The 18,469-nt window shown below is 45.4% G+C and overlaps 1 protein-coding gene across 5 annotated transcripts in view; it reads left to right on the top strand.

Annotated features, from left to right (window-relative positions):
* Positions 1 to 5,018: 5,018 nt before the first annotated feature.
* Positions 5,019 to 18,469, top strand: part of MYO6 (myosin VI) — a 109,112-nt gene continuing 95,661 nt past the window's right edge. For all 5 annotated transcript variants that reach the window (XM_068678137.1, XM_068678140.1, XM_068678139.1 and 2 more), the window contains exon 1: positions 5,019 to 5,176. The gene's annotated coding sequence lies outside the window, so the exon portion shown is untranslated. The remainder of the gene's footprint in view (positions 5,177 to 18,469) is intronic.

Raw genomic sequence — 18,469 nt, 5'->3', positions numbered from 1 at the left:
CACACCCATTTCCAGTGAATAATTTACATGATATGGAATTGAATAGCTCTTATCTATAGAAAGCTTCCTTGGAAAGAAAACGAAGTTTGATTCTGAAAGGAATATAATCTTGGAATCGGTAAATACACTATTGCTGAAATCCCAGCAAAATTTCTTGTCTTTTCTTGAACATACACTACTAAACCTTGAGCCTGTTAGAATTTTTATTTTTATTTTTTGCAAACATCTGAACAAGCTATTCCTTATCTAGCTAAATAACTGATTAGTTGTGCTGACAGGACTAAGTTGGCAGCTAGGAGAGGTACATCTAGAAACACCGCATGGGTAACCCAAAACACTGAAAACCAGTGGGATGATGACTTCAGCACTTTTAGCTTTTTTCTTCAGAAATTAATTGCAAAAATATAAAATTTTAGGGAGGACCAAGGCATTACACTGTAATTTACACTCAACATTACACGCAACAGGCAGGAAACTCCAATAGTTGATGTTAACAGGCTTGAGGTATTATAACATGCCCATGTTACACAGATACAGTGTAGTAACATTACACGTATATATTTGGAATATGCCAACAAAGCAGGTAAAGTAAATGAACTTCTGGCCTCATTAAGTTGTTGGCTGTGACTTAAGTCAATGCTCACGGACATTTCTACAGGGAGAACTTTACTCATTGCGTGCATTGTGTTATACAGTTGAAGCTATGTGTAACCCACAGCGAAACCTAGCTAATTACAATGCGATTTAAACACAAGCTTTCTGTCTAAAGGCTTGTAGTTGATGTCAAACCTGATTTTTGCATTTAATTTTCCATAATAAAGTCTGCAGAGAGAATCTTAACAATCACAATACAAACAACTTGAAAACATCCATTTCAGTAGGGAAATCTCCAGCCACATAAGAGTGAGAGCCTTTACCTTTTGGTATTTAGTCTGTCTAAATCTTACCAACTGAGTTATAATAATAAGAATAAATAAGCTATAAATAAGAATTAACTCTCAGAAAAATTTAAATAGCCAGGACGCTGCTTGATATTCTTTGAAATGCAAACATGCATAATATCCTCCCAGGGTTTTCTAAGAAGTCATGTGGGATCCTTTACCTGCTTATCCTTTCAATACTCTGTAATTCACCAAATCTGACACAATGGAGCGGCCCATACGATTACCTTTTTTTTTTTTTTTTAATGTGGCAACTTTGAAAACAGCAACTGTTTACTATAATCTGCAACTCCCAAATTCAGACTTAAATAGTTATAATATCTGTGTGAATTAAGACACCCTGGACATCTGGAATGTTGTCAATTCTTTGTCAGTTCAGCAAGGAGGAACAGGTGCACTTTGATAGTTTTGTTAAAACATTGCACTGCCTCATTTTAGTAATCTTTCTGCCTTTGGTATGCTCATGGTATTCCTGGTAGGCTTTCTAGTGCATGTATCACTTTTGCGTGTTTAGGATCATAGGATCACAGAATGGTTTGGGTTGGAAGGGACCTTAAAGACCATCTAGTTCCAAGCCCCCTGCCCTGGGCAGGGACACCTCCCACCAGACCAGGTTGCCCAAAGCCCCATCCAGCCTGGCCTTGAACACCTCCAGGGATGGGGCATCCACAGCTTCTCTGGGCAACCTGTTCCTGTGACAACCTTTTGGTTTAAAACTCTTGCTCCTTGTCCTGTCACTACAGGACCTGGTAAAAAATTTTCCCTATGTATGATACTTCTTGTAACCCTCCTTTATTCATTGAAAGGCCACCATAAGGTCTGAGAGCCTTCTCCAGGCTGAACAACCCCACTTCTTCCAACTCTTCCTCATAAGAAAGGCCCTCCTCAGGACCCGCTCTAACAGGTCCTTGTGTGTCTTGCACTGGGGGCCCCAGATCTGAACACAGCACTCCAGGTAGGGTCTCATGAGAGCAGAGCAGAGGGGGAGAATCATCTCCCTTTCCCTGCTGGCCATGCTACTCTTGATGCAACCCAGGATACGGTTGGCTGCAAGCATGCACTGCTGGCTCATATCCAATTTGCTAGCAGCATACCTAAGCCCTTCTCTGCAGGGCCGCTCTCCATCCATTCCTCACCCAGCCTGTAATCGTACTGGGGACTGCCCTGACCCACATGCAGGACCTTGCACTTGGCCTTGTTGAACCTCACAAGACTCACACAGGCCCGCCTCTCAAGCCTGTCCAGGTCCCTCTGGATGGCTGCCCTTCCCTCAAGCCTATCAACTGCACCCCTCAGCTTGGCATCATCCACAAACTTGCTGAAGGTGTGCCAATATATCTCTTGTTCATTCCAACAGACCCTTGTAGAGCAACAGGTAACGTGTGAACCTGCCGCTGGAGGACAGCTATTCCTACAAATATCACCTGTGCCTGGTGACCTTTGAATGGGCACGCTGGTGCGGTTCTGCCACGTGACAGAGGCACAGGAAGACCTGAGTCACGGCACTGGCACCCTGGGCTTCCCCACAGACACTGAGCTGTGTCCCTCCCTTATAAATATCAGTAGTCTAAAAGGGCTTTTTAGCAAAAACTGTTTTGAGTCTCCAAGCTAGCCATGCTGTTCCTGGTGTTGTGAAAAGCCTCAGTCTGACCGGCCTCTCTGGTTTCAGCTGAGCTTTCCTAGGAATGGCATCCAAAATGCTTCCTGCCTGCCGCCTTACCTGGAGAAAATGGCAATGCTAAAATACATTTTGCCCGATTTCTCTTTCATCCTTTTGTCCTTTTGCTTAGGTTGAAGTTCCTGCACTCATATTTCACTTGTGTGAATTTTCCTCTATCTCCCCAGAAGATTTACAGAACAAACACTGCTGTGTCTTGAGTTATTTTTGGAATTCCCAGGGAGAAGAAAGGGAGAGAGCAGCAACTCGCTCCTCCTCGGCAGGGAGGGGCAGCTCAGATCGTGAGATAGTCCCCGGCTCCGCAGCACTTCCAGTAGGATTGGCTGCCTTGTTTACACTAGAAAATATTTTGTTGACCATTTCCTGACACTGTATCCTGTTTTGCTAACATTTTTTTTTTTTGATCCAGTCATCAAATTTACATTTTCATTTAGTTTTCCAGCCATATACTTTACCCAGATAATGATTATTCTTATCTGTCTTCTACAGATAAAAGTAAGACTGACCATACAAAGTACTGCCGTAATGGTTATGACACAGATAAACTCCCATTCTCCACAAGTTTTGAAACATTTTGCCAAAATTGTTAAACATTCTTATATTATGTCAAATGAGTATGCCACTGTCAAATTCAGCTTGCCACCTTGCAGGTGTGCATACTGTTTAAATCAGAACAAAACAAGCTTATAGCAAGTTTTATGAGGCACAGGAATGTTAATCTGGACACAGGATTTACTCCCACCTGTGCTTTGCCTGAGCTGCAGGATTACTGGCACGCTTTGTGCTCCTCAACTCCATTTCCACGTGCACATTCATGTCGTTTTGTGACAGAACCCCTTCCCTAGAAAACTCCCTGGGATTTCTCTTTGCCTCTAAAAGAGGCCATGCAGTTAGGACTGGCATATCTACAGGGGAAGATAAGGGCTGGAAGAAAATATTTTGTTTAAATTTGTCAGCAGTGGCTGTACTCCGAGCATCCTGGGGTAATCCATACGTTACAAAGGGCACAAAGGGAAGCACACCTGGTTGGTTTGTACCAAGTACAAGAATTTTATGGTGCCCAGGTAGACAGCACGGAGGTGCTGCACACACAATCAGGATAATAGTGCCGCTCGCCAAGTACCGCATGAAAAGAAGCCAAGTGTTTATGGGCAAACTGACGAACCAGCGGGTGATGTGAGGAATGCCGCTGAACCCAAGGGTTGGGGAGGTGATACAGGACTCACATAGATGCTTAAGGAGGGCTGGCTGGCTGTCCTTGGTGGAGTGACGCGCAGCTCAGGTATGGTGCAACGCTGCCCGGCCAGGTCGCGCTCTTGCATCACGCCAGCTTGCTGCTGGCAGCCCCTGGGGTAAACAGCTGGGCGCGGGCGAGAAAACCCACAGGGTGACGTGGATGTCAGTGGACGTGAGGGCAGGGCAGCTGGCACATGCACTGTGCAATGGGCACCATCCTGGCCTCTCCACATTGTGTGACACAGGGCTCACGATGGATCCCCAGAAATAAGGGTGGTCACGGCAGTGAAAACAGCAGGGGGAGAAGCAACAGTGAGGTGGGGATCGGGCTCTTTTCCTATGCATCAAGTGATAAAACAAGAAAAAATGGCCTGAAGTTGCTCCAGGGGAGGTTCAGGTTGGAAATGAGGATACATTTCTGCTCAGAAAGAGCAGTCAGGCACTGGGATGGGTTGCCCAGGGAGGTGGTGGAGTCACTGTCCCTGGGGGTGTTCAAGCAGAGGTTGGACGTGGTGCTTGGGGACATGGTTTAGTGGGTGACATTGGTGGTAGAGGGATGGTTGGACCAGATGATCTTGGAGGTCAAAAAGGTTTTTCCAGTCTTAATGATTCTGTGATATTCGGAGAAATTTCTTTACTGAAAGGGCTGTGAAGCGTTGGAACCAGCTGCCCAGGGAAGCGGCTGAGTCACCATCCCTGGAGGTCTTCAAGAGAACACGTAGATGTGGTGCTTAGGGACATGGTTTTGTGGTGGACTTGCTGGACCTGATGACCTTAGAGGGCTTTTCCAACACGAATGACTCGGGGCGGTTTTCATTCATCTTTCACGGCTTTCTGCAGCACGAGAGCCACCAAATACCGCACACCCTCCTTTACAAGCTATATGGTTAATGAACGCAAGCCCAACACTCTGCATAACCACAGTGGTCCAAAAAAGAAAGAAAAAGAGAAAAAATAAAATAATAAAAAAAAGAACAAATCGCCCCTAGCAAAGCTCGGCGAAGCCCCGAGCCAGCCCCTGTGCGGCGTTTCGCAGCAGGCCGCAGGGGCCCCCTCAGCCCCCCCCCTGCTGCGGGGCAGCTCGGGGGAAGGGCGGCGGGCCCGGGCTGCTCTTCCTCCCCCTCCTCCTCCTCCTCCTCCTCCTCCTGCCGCTGCCCTTCCCCGCCCCGTGCCGCTGACGTGCCGTGCTGCCGGCCGGGCCGCGCCGGGCCGGGCCAGGCGGGGGCAGGGGCGGGGGCGGCGCAGAGCAGCGCAGCGCAGCGCAGGGCAGCGGCGGCCGGGCGCGGAGCTGCAGCGGGGCGGCCGCGGCAGGGCTGGGCAGGTACCGGGGGAAGGGAGGAAGGGGCGGCAGGGCACGGAGAGGGACCCGAGGGGCTGGTAGGGAGAAGGGGGAGCCCTCCCCCGGAGCCCTGGGTGCGGGGAGCTGGGTGCAGCCGGGCCTTCCTCGCCAGGTGCTGCCTTGGGTCTGAGGGCTTGTGGTGGGGTCCCCTCGCTGTGTCCTAGCCGAAAGTGGGGCACGCCGGCTGGGCATTGAAGTGTCATTTGAAATGTCATTGCGTTCGTGTTGGTTTTTTTTTTTTTTTTTCCTAAATATCATCCTCTGTAAAATGCTGTGCGCGCTAAGTTACACCGAGCTTCATCCCAACTCCCCCTTTGCAAACATTTCGGTGCCGGCCGGGCTGGCATTGCCAGGGACGTAAAACTTCTCCACAGCTGGACCCGAACCTCATCGTCCCTCAGAGCACGTCGTCTGCTCGAGGTCCTGCACCAGGCTGTGCTTTGGGGAAGCAGTGTGAGGACCGCAGGGCTCAGCCCTACCAAAACCCAGTGTCTGGCTCCTGCCATTCGCATTCCTGGCTCCATGGGAAGGCTCCGGTGCGGCTTGCGGTGCCTGGTTGGTGTTGTTGCTGCTTGCCCGGTGCACGGCAGGCGGATTCCTAAGCAGCCAGCCCCATTGCTGGCTGTGAAAATGAAGGAGCTACATGAGGAGATCACGGGCTGCCTGGTTGTTACCTGTTATTTCGTTTACACTCTGCTGACTTCAGCCCTAGTGTCCTGCCTGGTTCCTGGAAGGAAGGGGAGCTCTTTGGAGCCGTCCCATTCCTCGCGGTTTGTTTGGCATCAGGAGGCGGCCAAGCGGCCTCTGGACTGGGTTAGCAGTCACCGGAGGGCAAAGGTTGGCCACAGCCTTCAGCCTTCCTTCTCCTACAAAAGTGGCATATTAACAGGGGTAGAGATGAACGCCTCATTTAAGATTAACCCACAGTTCTTGTTTTCAAGAGAGAGAAAAGAATGCTAAGGAAAAAAAAAGCCTGAGAACTATAGAAGAGATCACAATTGTCCTTGTGCTATTTGTACAAGTATAAATAAATGCTGTGTTGCACTGTTTTCTTAAGTGCCATAAAGCTGTGTTCATGCACAAGTTAGATAAGGAGCATAAATTTTATAAAGCAACTGCAAAGGAAAAAAAGACACGGGCTTATTGCTGAGTTGGAGGAGTAAATATCAGAATTGTCACAGTAAAAGTTAGTAAAAACACTGCAGAGGCTTCAGAAGTAGAAATCAGGACTTAGTCTGTATTTTTAGCGGATGTGTTTTCAGTGCGTGTAAGTTAATAAACTATTTAGTGGAAGCACAGTTATGCCTTTGTGAAACTATAAAGGCAGTAAAGTTTGCTGCAAGGCTTATTAGCTTCCTGGAGTAAAAAGCATCTCAGTATTAGCCCAGAAGTTGAACTAATTCCCCCACCCCCATATTTCCAGCCTGAGTGGGTGTTCGTGCATAATCTGTCCTAAGAACTGCGACCCTCAGAATCGGGGGTCGCCACGCGCTGCTGTGTGATGCTGGGTCAGTTTTTGGACACATTAACCAAGCTGTTCCCAGAACCAAGGTTTAGTCCTGGCTCCCCGTGCCTGGTCTGCAAGGGCGAAGAAGGTCTCGTGACTCAGACTAACCTTCATCCTCTCTTGGTGTTTAATTATGCTGGTCCGAGGAACACTTTGAGGTTTCAGGGATTTTGATGGGGAAATGTGATAGATGACGGTGCAAGCAATGTGGCAAAGGTGAGAAGAGAATATTTTTTTTTATTGCTGCTTTCAGTACAAAATGTCAAAGCATGAGATTAAGCTGGCAGGTTCAAAACAAAAGGGGTGTTTTTTACTTACCCAACGTGTAGCTACTTAAGCTTTGGAAATCCTTTCTGAAGCATGTGGATGCTGAAAGTTCAAAGGGACATAAAAAGCAGCTGGACAAATTCATAGCAGAAAAATCTCCTAAGCCCCCCCCCCCCTTCTTACCTGCTGGAGCCCTGGGGTTTGCTGAGCTGTGGATGGAGCCAGGGAGAGTGTGCTGGCAAAATACCCTCAGGTATTTACCAAATTTTTGTATTCTAGGCATTCAGAACTGCAGGCAGCACGCTGGAAGCAGCAGACCTGCTGTCTGACCCCGAACGTCTGCTTTTAGGGACATTATTTGTTCATCTGAAGTATTTGGGAACAGCTGAGCCAAAGGGACCAGGCCTAGATACAGCTTTGGGGTAGGGGATTGCTCTCGAGGAGTGGTTACATGCCGTCATCATCAAACGGGAAAGGCGGCTCAGGCAGTGCCAATTTCAATGGCTGTGTTCAAGTGCAAAATACTGTGTTCAGGACCGAGATCCCGTAGTGCAGATCGGTAAAGCCCACCTGGCAACAGTGCCGTGGAGATGGGTCTGAGGGCTCGGGGGGGATGGCAGCAAGCAGCGGGATGCAGTAACGTGAAAGATTATCACCTACCTTTTGGATCTAGTGATGTCTGGGTTAATAACATAATGTGTTTCATTTTGGCTGCTGTCCTTTAGGAAAGATAAATGCGAACTATGGTCTGGAAGAAATTGTCATCAAGGTTTAGGAAGGGTTTGGAAAATGTGATCTGCAGAGGCCATGCATGTTTGGAAAGCATAGCCTGCAAAGGCCACGCAAGCTCAGTTCCAGCAGAAAGAGGTCGAGGTCAGGGATAAGAAGATGCTACAACCTTAAAGTTAGTGAGTTTTTGTCCGTCTGTCAGTGATTATATCAAAAAAGATGGAACTAGTCTGTACTGAGGATTTGATTTAGATAGTAACAGTGGTTGTGCGTTGGGAAAATCTGGGACAAACTGAGCTTGTGGAACCTCCCTTTTGGGAAGGTTTTTGAAAAGAGAATAGGACTTGTATTAAGGATGTATTAAAGACTTTCCTCACAACTTGTTCCTGTGCGGAGGTTTGAACTTGAGATCTTCCTGGAAAAAGTCATTTGAGTGCTCAAAAGAGATGCAATTTCTATGATACTGAGCAGGATTCTTTCAGTTATTTCTGGTGACCTGATGTTGCAGCTTAATGCATTTTGTTTAAAGTAGCGTCGAGGCAGAACGCATATTGCGGCATTCAACAACAGAATGCTGTGGTTTAAGGGTGCAGCCTGTAATCCTGTAGGAAATGTAGGTTTGGGATCAGACTCTGACTTAAACCACAAAACTCAGAGGAATAGAAACAGAGCCATTTGTCATCTACTGTAGTATATACTGTATGCTGTATAATCTGTGTTCAAATTTACAGTGTCTTTTGTTCTGAAACACTTTTAAAGAATCGCCAGTCTACAAGTCTGATCTAATTTTCTTTTTAAAACAGAGTGCATTTGTTTAGGTACCCTCATTTTGGTTCTGCTTTTTAAATTATGCACAGACAGAAAAAAATCAATCAGTGATGTAACATTTTAACACAGCATATCGTGCGTGTAGGTTTGTGCTCTGATTGTGACTGAGACTTAAAGATGTATTTCTGCAGTATTGACGGGCACTAATAATAGAAAGAATACGTGGGAAAATGCTGGTTTTGAATCGCCGCCTGTAAATGAAGTGTGGACCACTGAACGTGGCCTCGTGGAAGGTGGTGTGGGAGCCCCTGCAGCACGCTCAGTTTTTTCCCAGTGAGTCAGGGACAAGGAACGAGTTGCAGCCTGGCTGCGTTTACCCCGCAGTCGCAGCCTCAAGTGCAGCTCCCACAGGCATCACAGCTGCTGCACGGTAGTCGTATGGGTTGGTGGCTGCTAGAGACAGAGAGGGGCTAGGGAGCTGGAGAGGGGCTACATTTGTATGTGGAGGTCTCAGGGTTCAGTTTGCTCTTAAAAGAATTGACAGAAAAGTTCCCAGTCTTCAGCTGGAAGTCTGGGTGAACCCTGAACTCCTAAGTAATCAACAAAAGGCCTTTTTAATATCAAATAAAGCAAAACTTTTATTTGCTTTTTGAAGCAACGTTGCAATTCATGCAGTGAGCTTGCTGAATTATTTTTGCAAAGACAGATGGAGAATTAATAATATTATTTACATAGTGGACAAATATTTAGTTTTCTAAAGGAATTTGCTTTTTTTTGTAACTAACATCATTTAGCAGACCAACTTGACCTGTGGGTGAAAAAAAGAGGAACAGGGACTGTAACAAAGTCAGTGCTTCACAAAAAGCTCTCTCATATCAGCTAGTTTTGTGGCTGTATTGGTAGCAACAGCTTCCTGAATTAAATCTGAAGAATCCATTAAAATAGCTCAGGGAACTCCCATTATCACACGTGACAAAGTTTTGTTAATCTCGGGTTCCTTCCCAGTTGCTCAGAAACCTGACCAGAAGGTGGTATTTTCGTAACCATGTTTCAGGAGAGGTCTCTTATAGGGGAGCAGTGTCCCTCTCAGGCGTGACCCCGAGCAGAAGCCACGCAGGAGGCAGCAGCGCTGGGCGACAGGTCACTTGCTGTGCCCGAGTCTGGGTGAGGACACAGGGGACATGCTGCTTTTGAGCTCCCATCCGAGCTTTGTTGCTTCAAATTCATTCAAGCGCACCCGCTTTGTTCATCACACCCACCCTCCAGCAGCAGACATAGTAGCAATAAAAATTTTGGGGGCAAAGTTTGGCTGCTTTGCTGCATCTTCATTTTCTCAGCTGGGTGGCTGTTTGTGGGCACGCCGGAGCTGCCCCCTGTAGCCCTCTGCTCGTTTGAGAAGAGGCACTGGAGTGCTTTGAGAGGGACACGCTCTGTAGCTGGTCTCTTAGGGCAAAGTTTAATGTATGCATTAACCTCTGGTGTAGGCAGGCTCTGCTTCCGTGCCGCAAAGTTTCCAGGACGAGGATCAAAGCATTAGGGGATGAAAATACTAACAAATATTTTAATAACTTCGATTCTAATGATTCTCTAGGGTTGTAATTTTGTGAATAGCTGTGCTGATGCAATTGCTTGCCAGGCCCCCGAAAGCAGGAAATCTTCCCGCTGCCATCCCCTCCCTTCCCAGCGGCTCTGGTGTTCAGTGGGCTCCTCCACCGGTCCGTGCAAACTGCTGACTCTGCAGAAGGCAACAAAAACAATCTCTCTTCTCCATCTCCCCGCTGCAGAGGGATATAATGAGTTTTGGACCCTATACAGCCGGGCAGCAGGAGTATGTAGTGAGGAACAGAAACACGGGGCGGAAGATGAAGGGTTTACCTGTTTTATTACGTTATTGTTACTGGTTCAGCTTACCCCATCTCATGAAACCGCAGCATTTTTGCAGTCTCTGAAACCTGTGTAACCCTTTGTTGTCTTCACTAGCCCTGTTGCAGAGAGGAATGCAGAAATAAAGAGCATACAGAGGGATTTTCAGAGTTGGAACAACAGGACTGGAGGGGATTTTATGGGACCATGAACTTCAGAGGGTCCTAAAATAACATGGAGCTTTATTACTATGTAAAGATACCAGTACTTATTTTTAGTAGATGTGGTGATTTTGAGGGTGGAGGAGAGGAATTTTATTCCTACTATTTTTTTCTCCTTATTTTGGATCGTATACAAAGGTAGGGAAGCAGAGGACATAAATCTTTGTCTACTTTTTGTTATTTCTGCGGTGTTTTCCGATCATTGAAAGCCTTTCCTGTGCTCGTGCAGCTCGCCCTTTCAGCAGGTGTTCAGGTCCACGAATGGCAGCGTGTTGTCTGCTCGTGCCGTGGCGCAGGGAGCGTTGTTTATGTGGGTGCTGCAGGGATGACGCCGTGTTTCCGTCCCTTACTCGTGGGCTTGCCTTTTGATGAGCAGTCTGCCAGGCCCATTTACTCCTCCTCTTTTATTTTTTTCTTCTAAAAATAGACCTGCCAGCTGTGGATTCATTTGTGGGCACACATGTGCGTGTTTCATCATCGCCTGATTGTCCTTATTTGCTTTTTGCTGCGAGTAAGCTATTTTCATTGAGACTTTAATGCTTTTACAGAGTTCAGGAACCGATCTTCTCCTGGCCATGGGAGGAACGCTGTTTCGAATTTCTCAGCTCCCAGGAGACAGAAGAGAAATGGGCTCATTTGTCAGAGTTGTATTAAATCAGAATTGCTAGGAACAAAGTGTACAGGAGAATTGGAAGAAGTTTCAGAGGTGGTGAGGTGATGTTTGTCTTAACGGTGATCCAGTTAGAGCACTCCTGCATCTTCGCAAGCATCTGAAATTAGTCACGGTCAGACGCACAGTTTCAGATTATATGGACCTTGAGCTCGGGTTTGGTTCACTGCATGAGTGCCATAAATTAAAAATATTTTCTTTCAGCTGTTTGGAAATGCGTTCTCAGCTTTTGAAAGTAGTGTAACATCTCAGTATTTTCTAGGTCATTTGTACAAGAAGAAATTTTAAGCTTTGATTAGGGGAAGGATGCTCTTTCAAATATGTTTTCTATCATGTTCAGATGGTAATCTAAAACAAATTTTGCTTGCTGTTTTGTTTTGAAGTTCCACATCTTTCCAAGGAAAAAGATTATTTCTACCAGCTTAGGGAGAGGAATCTTAAACATGAAGTTTCTTAGTCTGCTATCGTGCTGTACAAGTCATGTCTTGCTTGAAAGGTCAACACCCACAGCACATGTTTTTTGCAGTGCCATGGACTAAACCACTGCTTTCCTTGGAGCTGCAGTGGTCTTTTTATATTATAAATGAAGATACAGGCTTTCAGTGTGGCATCTGATGCCATGGAGATTTGTGTATTACATGCTAAGTTACATGTCGGTATGTTCAACACCAAAGCAATAATGATAAATACAAACAATATTTTGGCCATGTGCTCTTTCAGTTTAAATCCTTACAGCTTTCCCCCTGTTCTTTTTAAGGCATTTACTTATTTACTAAATATTGTATCAGATTTCTTGTACATTGTAACAAAAAAAAAATATCTTTCACAAGCCTGGGAAGTCAGCTCCTTTATTTCTGTTGACACAGGGTCGTGTGTCTGTTCATTTAGGCATCAGATGATCAGTGGTTTTAAGATACTAAACTGATTCATAGACTTTCAGTGGTTTTAAGATATTAAACTGATTCACAGACTTTTTTTTTTTTATTTTAAATGCAGCTTCTGTTTCAAACCCTTCTGTTACGGTCCTGGATCAAATCCTGAGCTCTTTAAAAGGAGAATGTATTTATGCCTTCAAAGAATGCAGTTCTATTGTTTCCTGACTTTTAATTTTTAGATTTTAAGTAAAAAAAGAGATCGGGAATCCACATGAGAAGTACAGGCTTGGAGTGCATCAGATGGCTGTGGAAATGTATTTAATTTCAAACAAAACCAGCTATTACAGATTAGTTGTTTTCGGTGTTAATCTTGGTTTCTTTATGAATCCCAGTGGGAGGGAAGAGGGCGAACAAAGCATACTTTATGTTACTGGCCTGTCTGTGGCGTGGCTGGGCTGGGTTAGGCCTAGTCAGGAGGTAGAAACAGGGTAGAGGGGAACTAGCAGGAAGGGAAGGAGTTGTTTGGGATCAGCTACTTCTGGACAAGCTTTTGAAAGCCGAGGGACGATGCGGAGGCAGGAGAGGCCTGGCACCTGAGGGGGTCAGAGGGACCTGGCAGATTCAAAAGGGAACGCTTGAAGGATCACATTGAGACAAAAATGCCGGTTTGCCTCTTTGAAGGCATGAGGGTGGCATCGGGCGCTGCCCTTCTCACTGTGCCTGGGCTTTAAAATCGTGTTTTCAGCCCGTGCTGAAGAAGAGCCTGACCCTGAGGTGCACCGGCCCATGGCCTGCTGCAGGGAGCCCCGCGGCCCACACCTCACAGCTCAGCCCGAGTTCTGCACCCCGTGGCGGCGGCGATTCGGGAATCACATCTTAGTTGTCATCTCTGAAAGCTAACCGGCTCGTCTTTTCACAGAATCACAGAATTGTCTAGGTTGGAAGAGACCTCAAGATCATCGAGTCCAACCTCTGACCTAACGCTAACAGTCCCCACTAAACCATATCCCTAAGCTCTACATCTAAACGTCTTTTAAAGACCTCCAGGGATGGTGACTCCACCACTTCTCTGGGCAGCCTGTTCCAGTGTCTAACAACCCTTTCAGTAAAGAAGTTCTTCCTAATATCCAACCTAAAACACCCCTGGCGCAACTTAAGCCCATTCCCCCTCATCCTGTCACCAGGCACGTGAGAGAACAGACCAACCCCCACCTCGCTACAGCCTCCTTTAATGTACTTATAGAGAGCAATAAGGTCACCCCTGAGCCTCCTTTTCTCTAGGCTGAACAATCCCAGCTCCCTCAGCCGCTCCTCGTAGAACTTGTTCTCCAGACCCCTCACCAGCTTTTCCTAGCAGCCTCTTTTCTCTCCATCAGTCATCTTTTCAGTAGTGGCCAAAAAGCTTTGGGAGCAGCCAGGTAAATCAGGAGCCTTCGGCAAGGGACCTGCCACCTCATCCAATGTACATATTTTAAGGAGAAATTTGAAGTGATGAGATCTAGCAGTGCACGAGGGTTGTGTGGCTTTATTTTATTTAGTTTGCTTAGCTGCTCCATTTAAAATTAATATCCTACCTTTGTCATGAGAAACTCCTCGTGTGCAGGCAAACAAACAGAAGCCTAGTAGTGGCAGATCTGACAGCGAGGGAAGCACATCTATGGGATAAAAACAGGATGTTTTCAAGTACTTAGTTTTACTTTTTTTTCAGGCCTTTGCTTAAGGAAAAGCTGTCTAACTACAGGACATATGAAGATACAGGAGAACTGAGCTGAATGTGAAATAGTAGCCTCACCTGAAGGAAAAGCAGTTTTATGTTGTGAGGAGTTAGCCTAATGATATTAGTAAGCATATAAATTAAATTCTATGGCTGGGGCAGGCTCTTGATTTTTGAAGCTCCAATCTTAGCAATCTTCAGCCTACTAATGTTGAAATTTTTTTATTTTTTTTTTCCCCTCCTCCTTTTCCTGCCATAACACCACTTCTAAACACCTCCTGTAAGGGTTTGGACTCTGCTGAACTTGTGAAAGCTTTTACCTGTGCCTAGGCAATTCAGAAAACCACACAGCCTTCTACATCACTGCACTCTGCTGAGGTCTTCAGGTGTCATTCAATACTTACGAGAAGAAGGGACGTGAGAAGATTGAAAGGGCTTTTCAAGATCATCCTCCAGCTGAGGGAGGACCCAGCTGACTCCCCAAAGGGCACCCACCCAACTGGAATGGCAGTGGCTTGGTGCGAAGCTCTGCTGCTCCAGGCTGTAGTGAGTCATACGTGGGACGTATGATCCTCGGTTTTATGATAGCTGATACTGCATCTTTGCACTGCTAGGTGTAATGGCAGTCAAATTTTGACCCAGATGCATGTGATGGCATTTACTTGGAGTTCTCCGGAGCGTAAAACAGAATGAGAACTCCAGGATATGCTGTTAACGTGTCACCTGGATTGGGTTGCATTGTTTTAGCCATTGTCTGCCTGGATCTCTCTGGCATTCAGGCTGCAGCAGAGGTGTGGTCTGAATGCTTGGTATTTCCAGCACAGGTATTTGTGGGTGGCTTCCCAAGGTGGCTCCCTGTGAATCAGACTTCTGTTTTCAGGGACAGCTGCTGCCCTTAAAGAAGACCTGTGTAAATGCTATTCCCAGGACACCTGCTTTTTTTTTTTCTTTTTTTTTTTTTTTCTATTTTTCTTTACCTTGCTGCTTCCAGGATATCCTGCCTTTTGTGTTTCACAGCCTCCTGGAAATGAGAAGGATTTGCATGGCGTCAGTCCTACAAATGAGAATGCAGCTTCACAATCTCCCTGTTCATCATGGACTATAGATACCAGGATAGATTGCAAATGGAGTTGTCCGATACAGCAAGTAAAACTGGCTGCATCATTACAGTTCTCAAAGAATGAAAGAGATGTTGGGTTCCGTTTTCCTTTGCAACCAGGCTTGGTGACTGGTGAGAAGGGTAGTGGAGAGACACAGGTCAGGACAGCTGGTGGAGGGAGACTTTAAGAATTGGATAGAGAGTTTTCATCAAAATCCATCTCTTTCTCTACTCTGCCTTCCCCTGTTGAGGATGACCCATGTGGAAACACTAGTAAGCACTGAAGTGGCAATGGGTGTAATTACTTGGAAGCTGTCAACCTACAATTTCCCCTGCTCATCATCCTGAGGTTGGGAGAGTGACGTGGAGGTGACATTTACTGCATGAAACACTCCTGTCACAGCAGGCTTTGCTCACACAGGCCAGGCTCAGCCCAGGAAGCCTGGCAATGGAAAGTTCTTGACCCCATTTAAATCTACAGGATGGAGTATTTTTTTGTTTTTCTTGTGAGCCACTGAGGATTACGGCTCTGCTGGGGACTCCTTTGGCTACTCACAGTGGTCCTTGCACTGGATAAAAACACAGTGATCTTGTTCTGGGTCAGCAGAAGCACTTTCACCATGCCAAGAACATCCTAGCAAAGAAACCCTTATGCCTTTTGCTGCCTGAAATGTGTGCAGAGTCACTAAATTCCTGAAGCAGCGGTGGGGGAATACTGTTCTGTTGAGCTGAAGATCTACTTTGTAAGCTGATTTTAGCTGCAGCTTAATATGTAAGGTGGGGCAGTGTAGAGAAGAAGGGCTTGAGAAGAGGAGTAAGAACCAGAGGTACTAATGCTGACATGGACTGGGGTGATGTAGGTAGAAGTAGCCACATAGGGAAAATATTGTTTGGCACTGTGGCTTTGCTGGGTCGCAGACATGCTCAATGAAAGAGGCTGGGGAGATGTGGTTTATCTTCCAGGTGGGCTCAGAGGCACGGATGAGTGCAGGACCGGTGGAGATAGCTCTGGCAAAACAGAGAGCTCCTCGCTTCATGGTGTTCCCCAAAACCAGGAGCAGTCCAGAGCATTTCAAGCAGAATTTCTTACTGGGAAAAGTGTCACTTGATTTTCTATGATGTGGCCCATTGTGCTGTCATGTGTTCTCTTAATTATCTTCACGCATCCTGCCATTTACATATTTGTTGACTTGACTATAGCTGGCTTTTAAACTATGTTCTGTATTCTTATACAAGGGGGCAGATAAGGTGAAGCATTAGTCCTCTGCCCTGTGCTTCTCTTCCAGAATATTTTTCAGTAAAAAACTTAGTTCAAGAGACTTATGTGGGAAGACTGTCGGAGCTATTAGAGCACTTGGTGGGTGGCTCAGTATTCCTGCTTGAAGCCACACCTGGTTTATTGTGGCTTGCTGTGATGGTATTACAGGACAATTTGTGAATGGGCTTCCAGAATCCTGTCAAAATGCTAGAAGCTTCCATAGCAGAAGGGGAACATGATGCAGCAGAGCTTGCCAGATGTCTGAAGAGATTTATTGCTACTGCATCTAGTGAAAGCTGAATGAGTTTTATGGAGTAGAAGCTGAAAAAAAAACCCACAACCAAACGTTATCATATTTTTGTATGAAATACGCAATGTACTTTGAAATGTACTTTTGTGTCTTGGTTGTATGTTTGAATTTGAACTTGAGCAAATTTTGCTAACTCTTCATTTCCTAATAATAATAAAATATTATCTCTTAACAGTCCAGATGCAGTGGCATTTCTCTTCTAGCAAGATTAGCTTTGTATCCTTCACAGGTCATGGGACCAAGCGGTTAGCCAGCATGACTCACCATTTTCACCCTTGTCTGTGAAAGGAGTATAGGAAAAGACTGTTGCTGGTTGTGCAGACAGACGAGAAGGGATTTGATCAATTTCTTGCTTTCCTTGTTGTTTCCAAGTTATTGGAATTATTAAGAAACTTTTTTATTTATAAGTCTGTCAGTGTAAACCATGATACTTTAGTGAGTTCTGTTTATTAGTTACACAAATAAAGCAGAAACTCAGGAAGAATGAATTTCCTTTTAACAGAGCATCAACGCTGAAATGCAATGGCAGGTTGATGGCTAATATTACTAATTTTCTTTCTCTGTAGTAAGAGCAGGTATTAGCTGCTTTTGTTTTTTTGGAGGATACTGTAGCAAAAATGTACTCCAGGTTTAAATATAGTCTTCTGTAGTCTAGTACTTCCTTTAAATATCCTCTATTTTTTTAATAGAAATAATAAGATATTTCTTCAGACCTTGTGTCCTTCAGTCAGTAGAAGGAAACGTGGATGTCCCTGTAATTGAAGACAGGTATGCTATGGTGAAGGGTGGAACACGAGTCTTGAGAGGTGGAGTCTCTGGTAACGTGGTGTGATGGGGATACTGATTCATTCGTCATTTGTTGATGCATTTTCCAAAATGGGCCTGCAGGATGAGTGCATGTATTGTAATTTTTTATTTTTTTTTTTGTCCTTTGAATCGAGGTTTTTTGTCAGTTGGTCAGATTTGTACTGTCATTCTCCTCTTTTCGGACTTGATTGTTCCTGTGTTCCTGCCTCAGATTGCTCTGAAGCTTTGTATAGGCCTCTGGAGCCTGAACAAACACTGTGTTTTCATCGTATTGTCAGTCTCGGAGTTTGGCTGTTCTGAGCTCCTCAGGAAGCGTCTGACTTTCTTTAACCCTCCGAGTTTCCGTGGTACTCCATCTCTATTCCATACATGACTTTTTCTTCCATGCTGCGCTTTGAATCTTTTCTAAAATGACCTTAGAAGATCTATCATCATATAATGCTGTAAGACAACTATGCTTAAAAGCTTTTAGTTTCCTAGTCTCCATGAATAATTCAAAACCAAAGCCTCTACTCTGACGAAGACTTCTGCTCCAAAGAGGAAATAGCTCCAGTGGCTTCAGGAAATCTGTGAGGAATTTGGTAGTAACCCGCCCTCCCCACCCCTCCAAAAGTATGCTCAGATCCCAGAACAGCGTGAAGAAATATCCATCGTGAAAGGTCATTTGGAATATTTCTGTTCACAAGAAGGACTTTGAATTTGTCATATTTGACTTCAGTGTAGAATTCCCTGATGGCTGTAGGTTAAGCTCCCACAGTACTCAAATTCTGGGTCACTGTACAGAGGAGATAGATTGACGATGTGCCTCTGTAACAGAGTATATTTGGTGCAATGTAGGAAGGGAGGAAGGGCTTGAGACATCCAGACCAGAGTCCCAAAAGAGTGCTTAGGTGACCTTATGTTGGAGTGCTGTAGGACAGAAGTCCATAAAGCTGAAGAGGATGCTGTGTAAAGCCCTGTGCAAGACAATTGTCAGTTTTTTTTTTTTTTTTTTTTTTTTTTGTGGGTTCATTGAGATGAGTTCCAGAAGATCACAGTCTCCTTCAGTAACCGTGCAGTGTCCTCTCTGATCAATTTGTTTGACTTAGGCTTATGTTTCTCATCCTTTACAAACTAGCAGTATCTTCATTTTGGGGGAAAAATATCAGGGACTTGTGTGCTTTACTGTTCATCACTCAGCAGCGAGT

Source organism: Anas acuta, chromosome 3 (assembly GCF_963932015.1).
Source record: "Anas acuta chromosome 3, bAnaAcu1.1, whole genome shotgun sequence".
Classification (NCBI taxonomy): domain Eukaryota; kingdom Metazoa; phylum Chordata; class Aves; order Anseriformes; family Anatidae; genus Anas; species Anas acuta.
The sequence above is the reverse complement of the archived record's forward strand: the minus strand, read 5'-3'. Positions and strand labels throughout refer to the sequence as shown.